Below are 6000 nucleotides of genomic sequence, written 5' to 3' on the forward strand. Positions count from 1 at the left end.
TACATATGGGATTTTAAGACCCACTACGTCAAGAGGGAAACTTTCTATAGAGCACAAGAGAGGGGGGACTAGCACTCTCCAACCCCATTTGGATAAAGACTGCAAATATTATAAATATATTTAAAAAGATTAAAGCAATACCAACATCACCATGGGAGGGAATATACATCTACTAGTTTGGGTTCACAATGAGAAACAGGGGGGACATTTATAAAAATAATAAACTTGTAAAAAAAAAACTAGAAATACCAAGAAAATTTAGACATATCAAAGAAATACTAACCAAATATAGGGATATAAAAAGTTTATGGGACCAGGAGGAAAACTAACATATAGATACATTAGAGAGGAAATAACAAAAGAAAAACTAAAAGTAAAGTAGAACAGGAGAACATAGAGATTAACTGGAAAAGAGCATGGGGGCACTGGACCAAATTACGCTCCCTAAAAATACAAAGCCTCTGCTTCAAATACATGCACAATGCATGATTGATAGGAGAGGTAGCAGTGAGACGGGACATGGTCAGAGTATCGCCAAAATGTTCACTGTGTGAAAAAGCCCCTTTTAGTAAACTACACACAATGATACAGTGCGAGAGCAGGAAAACATGTAAATTGAAACTGAAATAAACAAAGGGGGGGGGAGATATCAAAAGGCAAATATATTATACATGGATGGAGACTTCATTAAAAAAAAAATTATACAAAATTACAGAGTACATAGTAGACACCATGATGGCCTGTGGGCAAATAATTGTGGTAAAGAGATAAAGAGAAGTATAAGGGGGAAAAAGTGATTTTCTTTCTATCTTTTTTGGACTGTTTTTTGGGGGGGTTTTTTCTTTATTCTTTTTTTCTTTATATATATATATATATATATATATATATATATATATATATATATATATATATATATATATAATTCTTACCTAACTTAGAAAACTTAATGACACAATATACAAAGATACAGGGAACCTACATGGGGAAAGTAAAGACTATGACATCATGGGGCTAAGTCACATGGCGCTACGCGAAGTGGACAGGCCCATGAAATAGTTTTGAAAAAATTCTCCATGTAGAACATAAACAGACCAAACTCAGACATAAAACACAAACAGGGGCTAATTCATAGTTTAAAATTTTACTTACTCTTTATCTATCTTAAAACCATACAGCTCCCGTACTGTATGGTTTGACCAACCCACATGCGGAAAATAAACAATTTTGGATTCTTTCTAATAAAATATTTAGATAAATTAATAAAAGGAGGCCTAACTCAACTCAGGAGAAACACAATGAAAATAAAGAAGTGTGGACCTTGAATCGAGCGTAACCTACCTATTGATACTCCTAGAGCTACCACGAGGAACGACACATTAAATTAGATTAAAACAAAAAAAAAATTCCCAACAAAAAACAAGGGAAAAAACAATAGTACACCGTTTCAGCGTCAAAATTCAAAAACCAAAACTATTTAATCGAATATAACATAATATAATACATCGGATCCTAGATCCAAATTAGTAGAAAAGAAATATAACTGGGAAAAATAACACTGAATCTAAAATTGCGGTCTCAAACATATATATAAAATAGCATACACACAATACAGCACCACTACATATAGCAGATACTGAGACCTAGGCGACCTGTAGCAAAGGTCACAAAAAAATACAAGGGAAGGAACTTCGAACAAGGTGAAAAAACCCAGGCTTGGACGAACAACCATTTAGATAACACTAAGGAAACATAAATAGCCCATCAAAAATTCTAAGACTAAATTTTTTATATAAAATTCTATTTTAAAATAAAACATACTACATATCTGAGGGGGAAACACAAAAACATAAAATACTTTTTCAGTTTTTTGGAAATGGGGGGGCATCTGTCTGGTTCCCCCCTCCCCCCAAGTAATTAACAGCAGTCCAACAGCCATCAGAAACCACCTAGCTATGACTTGGAAAGGAACTACTATCAAAATTTACCTTACACTCTCAATTTGACCAGCTAGAAAAAAGAAGAAAAAAAACATAATATAGTACAAAGCTAAAATTGGAAAAGAATTACTATCCAAATTGCCTCAACACACTTAATCTACCCAAACAGCATTATCTCAGAGGGAACGTTGCCCTCACCCACAACATCAGATGAAGTTTCAGTAAAAAATTTCAAATAACATTTTGTGCTTGCGAAGCGCAGATGTCCACACTTACCTGCTGGATTATTCAAAGTAAAATTAAATATGTTTTGCTTTCGTAAGTATGTTAATACAAACTCGAATATGATTAGTATTCGTGTAAATACAGTACGGCACAATAAGGTGTATATACGTTACAGCACAATAAGGTGTAGATACAGTACAACACAATAACGTGTAGATACAGTGCAGCATAATAAGATGTAGATATAGTGCAGCACAATAAGGTGCACATACAGTACAGCACAATAAATTGTACACAGTACAGCACAATAAAGTGTACACACAGTACATCACAATAAGGTGTAGATACAGTACAGCACAATAAGGTGTAGATACAGTGCAACACAATAACGTGTAGATACAGTGCAGCATAATAAGATGCAGATATAGTACAGCACAATAAGGTGTACATATAGTACAGCACAATAAGGTGTACACACAGTACAGCACAATAAGGTGTAGATATAGTACAGCACAACAAGATGTACATATAGTACAGCACAACAAGGTGTACATATAGTACAGCACAACAAGTTGTACATATAGTACAGCACAATAAGATGTACATACAGTAGAGCAAAATAATGTGTACATATAGTACAGCTATACATATAGTAAAGTTAGGAGCTACCACGACTAATAATAATAATAATAATAATAATAATCATAATAATAATAACATTATTATCATCATTATTGTTATTATTATTATTATTATTATTATTATTATTATTATTAGAAGAAGAAGAAGAAGAAGAAGAAGAAGCATAACAGAATTAGAAATAGATAAAGCGATTTACCAATTAACTAGGAATAAAGCTCCGGGGTTAGATGGGATAACGCGTTAGTTTTATCAAAAGTTCAAAAAATATTTAATTCCAATAATGAAAATTCTCAACAATACCATTTATAAAAATGTCAAGAAATGATAGAAAGCATGAAAACAGGAGTTATTACACTCATCTTCACAAACAAAGGCTAGACTTCAGGCCTAAAATATTGGAGAACAGTCTCGTTACTTAATATTGATTGCAAAATACTCAGTAAATATTTAGCAAATAGAGTTAAACCAATAATAAGGGTACATAAAAGATCCAAACCAAACGTATGGTGAAGAAGGCAGAAATATACAGAATAATATACTTTCAATAAAGACAATACTAGATTATACGGAAACATCTAATATTGATGGCGCTTTAATCCTCATTGATCAGGAGAAGGTGTTTGATAGGGTAGAAATGAATTATATTTTGCAGATATTGCATAAATTTGGATTTGGAAATGTATTCCAGAACTGGATCAAAACACTTTATAAGAATATAAAATCATTGGTACAGACCAATGGTGCAAAAACCAATCCGTTCTCAGTAAACGGTTATGTAAGACAGGGTTGTCCACTATCTATGTTAATGTACGAAACAGGGATAGAGGCAATACATAATGCAATCCAAAATCATAAAAGAATCCGAGGAGTAAGAGTAACTGACATGAGGGAGGAGTGTAAAACCTTCCAACATGAGGACGATTGCTCCAACTTTATAACTTCAAAGCGATGGTATACGTATTTAATGCAGCAGTACAACCTTTTTGGATTAGCCTCGGGTTCAAAGATAAACCGAATTAAAACTGAAATACTACTTATAGGCAAATGGAAGGAGAATTATCAAGCGCTCCCTACAGAAGTCATAAGAAATCAAGTTAAAGGATTAGGAATAAATCTAGGGAAAGTCAGTAAAATGCTAAATTTTCTACAAATTAGGAAAAAATTAGAGAAACATGCTATAATATGGAATGATAGGCAAATAAATTTATTTGGAAAAATACAAATTGCGAAATCGTATTTATACAACTCGATTTGGAACGAATTTGACGTATCGGACTTTGAATTTATATATCTAAATACATTTGAATCATTAATAATAAAATTTATACAGAATGGGATCCACAAATTACCAAAATACACATTATAAAAAGATAGGAAAAAAGAAGGACTCAATCTCATGGACTTGAGTTAAATAAGTAGTAAATTATATTTCCAGATTGAATAAACGTCAGGAAAATCCAGAATATCACTGGCAGGGCGTATACCTTTACTGGTTTGGTTTTCTTCTATCCAGTAAAATAGCATGACAAAATTGCAAGTGCACCCCAAAATAGCGTAAAGAATAACACAAACTATACAAAATTACAAAACAAGCAAAGAATATTGGACCATGTTTAATAGGAATGAATTGGAGAATATGATAAAACACAATACAAAAGTAAAGCCAAACAAGGTGGAAACACTAAATTTAGAAATTGACTTGAACATAGTATGAAAATCATTGGAAAAAAATAAAAGAGATAAGCAAACAAACGAACATTTACCAATATCGACATGATGTAGGGTGGACAGGTGAAAATGCCCACAAGAGACACCTTATCTCAAACATCCCTCCTTGTCCCATGTGCAAGGGACCACATAGCAAAAAACATAATTTTATACTACAGATCCTTAAATAAACAAAGACAAATATAAAAACTAAAAGTATAAGCAAATTAGGCAATTTTGAGCCCAAAAAATCTTCCTTATACCCCTAAAATAACAGACAACATTTTGTACAGAGAAGTGATAGACTTCATTTATAATGCTATGTAAAATAGAAGATAACAGCTTTGGATTACTGAATTATATACTCTGGAAAGCCTATAAGCGGCTAGCAAAAACTCCATCAGAAAAACAAACTAACTTTGAGAAACTAACCCCCAGAAAAGCCACTTATAATGAGCTTGCTATAAGGACACCGACAGACCCACCCACCCACCCCAACCAACAGACAAGGACCCGACTTCGGCATTTGAAACAAATGTAGCCGAAATAGACTCGTTAAACCAGACTATTAGAAATTAATTTCAGACAGAGAGATTTACCGTTCCTCTAAAACAAAGTGCGGGAGAAACTGGACCGAAATCCCGCCAGCTGATGACAGATAGAAGACAGCAGGCGGTGATTAAATTACCAAACAAGACCGAAAAGCGTGCCCACATAAACCTGCAACGTAATGAGAAACGGTTAACACAGAAGGGACTAACATAAGGACACATACGAGTAATTCATATTAAATACCACAGGGGAGAATTAGCAGTAAATGACCAGGAAATAGAGCAAAAAAAAAAAAAAATACAAAATAATTATTAAACACAGGGCAGAACAAGAGCTAATGAAACTTAGCCAACTTTTTTTTCCTTATCATGCCTACAAAGAAACAAAGCAAAAAATCATATTGTCTCTGAAAAGCCGTCTTAGGTGCCTAGTAAAATTACACCAGAGACTCTTTTGATCTGCATATTTTCCATCACGTCCGCATGACGGAAAAATTTCAATCCCATCCCAGGGCAAAAGCAACCGAAGCTTGCTATCTAAAAGAACCCACATGAGTTGATGTAATTAATAACAATGTCATCGTGACCACTTTGGCTCATATATAACTACATACCTAACAAAATATTTGAAAAATGGAAAATCAGGAGCAGGACTCACCGAAAGTGAGAGTCTTGCAACTGTAATACAATAGAAGAAAAAAAAAAAGGTAAAATATAGAAATAAAGAAATAAAACAATTTGTGACATAATAGTAAACGGAAACAGGACTCTACAGTGAACAAGCCACTCAGAAGTGGCACGCCAATGAGATTTTATGAAAGAATTCTGCAACCGTCCAGTTGAGAACTAATGACAATAAATAAACAAAAATGACATCTCTTCCCCTAGACGATCTCAATATGGGCATGACGACAGACTGATGACAATATCCACTCTAA

Source organism: Sinohyriopsis cumingii, unplaced genomic scaffold (genome assembly GCF_028554795.1).
Source record: "Sinohyriopsis cumingii isolate HCF-2022 unplaced genomic scaffold, ASM2855479v2 utg000622l, whole genome shotgun sequence".
In the NCBI taxonomy this organism is placed as follows: domain Eukaryota; kingdom Metazoa; phylum Mollusca; class Bivalvia; order Unionida; family Unionidae; genus Sinohyriopsis; species Sinohyriopsis cumingii.